Source organism: Lagopus muta, chromosome 15 (assembly GCF_023343835.1).
Source record: "Lagopus muta isolate bLagMut1 chromosome 15, bLagMut1 primary, whole genome shotgun sequence".
In the NCBI taxonomy this organism is placed as follows: Eukaryota; Metazoa; Chordata; class Aves; order Galliformes; family Phasianidae; genus Lagopus; species Lagopus muta.
Genome location: NC_064447.1, coordinates 9,809,356 through 9,811,265, shown reverse-complemented (window position 1 = coordinate 9,811,265; position 1,910 = coordinate 9,809,356). Strand labels below are relative to the sequence as shown.

At 44.0% G+C, this 1,910-nt stretch overlaps 1 long non-coding RNA gene across 1 annotated transcript; it reads right to left on the bottom strand.

The window, feature by feature from the left end:
• Positions 1-330: 330 nt before the first annotated feature.
• Positions 331-1,253, bottom strand: LOC125700775 (uncharacterized). Its single transcript, XR_007380057.1, has 2 exons — positions 1,202-1,253; positions 331-614 (listed from the first exon to the last, which is right to left on the bottom strand). It is a non-coding gene; the product is annotated as an uncharacterized LOC125700775 (long non-coding RNA).
• Positions 1,254-1,910: the final 657 nt, after the last annotated feature.

Sequence of the window (1,910 nt, the reverse complement as noted above, 5' to 3'; positions counted from 1 at the left end):
TTTCCCTGTTTGTTTACTTTTCATCCCAGGGCTGTGGTATTTAAAGTCTATAGTTTTGACCCCAGTTGTGTCCCTTCTCATGAGGCCAGCTCTTTTTATGCCCTCTTAAATCTTCTTTCAATTTGCTTGAAACTCCATTGCCATTCATCTGAGCCAGGACATTAGACAGGATGATTCTCCAAGACACACACTGCCGATATATTGCCGACGTACATATTTACTCCATCTGGTGAGTTATCTCCCATAAAGCTGCCCTTCATCCTTTGCATTTTGTTTTGCTCCTTTGCTTATATACCCAGGCTATGCACACTCTTCTTTTAATCCATTTTCTTTTTCCTTTTTTTTTTTTTTATTCTCACAATAATAACTCCTAGCACAATTAAGACAAAATTAAGCATACTAAACAGTTCATATCAATTCTCCTTTCTGGCTGACTTCATCATACAGAGTGCTTCTTATGCTGGAAGGTCATTTGACTGCCTCCAGGCAGTTACTTGGTTGGTATTGATCTCAGCATCACTCTGCATTTGTGGGCTTGTCCAATGCTATCTGCCAGCATAATGTTAGCATGTAGTACTGAAAGCAACTAACAGCTTTCAGTGTTGCTTCTTTAACTGGAATAGGGATATTGGAAGAGGTGATAGTTCTTAGAGGGTTTCCCAAGTATAACTTTATTTTTTAAGTGTTTATGACATTTTTGTTAGATCCCTTTTCCTCCTCTCTCCTTAACTCAGTCAGCAGATGGATTCATGTTCTTTCACAGTTGAAAGCTACTGATGCTACTGAAAGGCTGGGGGACAGACACAAATAGAAGAACCCTCTGCCCCTCTACAACAAGCAGCAGCTCTATGCTCACTGTATGTCCATGGGTATCACCTGCTCTCTTGCAGCTCACTCATAGAAATAACCAGCAGCTCTGTCCTGGCTTAACATCTCAGGACAGTGCTGCTGGAATCCAGAGGCTCCAAGCACACACAAAAGCATTAGCTTCTTCTTGCCCCACATTAAAGAGGGATCAATTTCCAATGAGCAGAATTCAAATGCCAAACATAAACCTAAATTTGTTCACCTCAAAATCAGAAGTCTGACCAACCCAAGCTCCACAGGAACCCATCAGGATCCTCTTCTATCCTTCCCGTTGCTGCCAGCCCTCTACTTTCCAGCACAATCCCATTACTCCCATCCAGAGTACATTACTTACATGCCCATCAGTCACTTGGGAGGCTGGAGGACAAGCAGGTGCTGATTACTGTTCCTACAGGCTAAACAAAAACAGTGTTATGCATTTTCTTTTATAGGAGGGAACTGGAGGCACTCTAAACTACCAACCAGGGACACCTGGCAGAGGTGGGAGTGTCCAAGAACAGGCTACATGTGGGTGAGCTGGGTGCTGTACGGGAGAATTGTGGCTAATGGAGAATAATTAGTTCAAAACTGTGACTTACATCTTGGCAGAAGCTTCAGGATAACCCTGGAAATGGGACTGAGAGAGCATTTAGTTGCTTTTTGGGGAAGCAGGAGCGTATGGGTGTTCTGAGGAAATATGCTACACTGCATCTCTAAATAGACCTGATTTGTTTCATCTGCTTCTAATTGAGGAACAAACCAGCCAGGCCCCAAAGACAGGCTAAAGCACTCAAGCTGAAGTGACAAGTATGCTGTCAATCACTTGGAAATGGGGATGCTGCCCTTTATTCACCCTCTGCAGTGATCTCTGGCAGAATATGACAGACTGAGAGAAGTAGCTGAGCCCTACAGAGTACGAAAAAAGCATCTGGGGAAAAGTGATAACAGGGGGTGACACGTGTCCTGGATGCTGTTAGCTTCTGAAAAGCAGATTTGGCTGTGCCCATTGTGCCAAGGACAGGCAGCAGCTCTCCCAGACTCTGGGCTTTGCTTTGGCTTGGGGT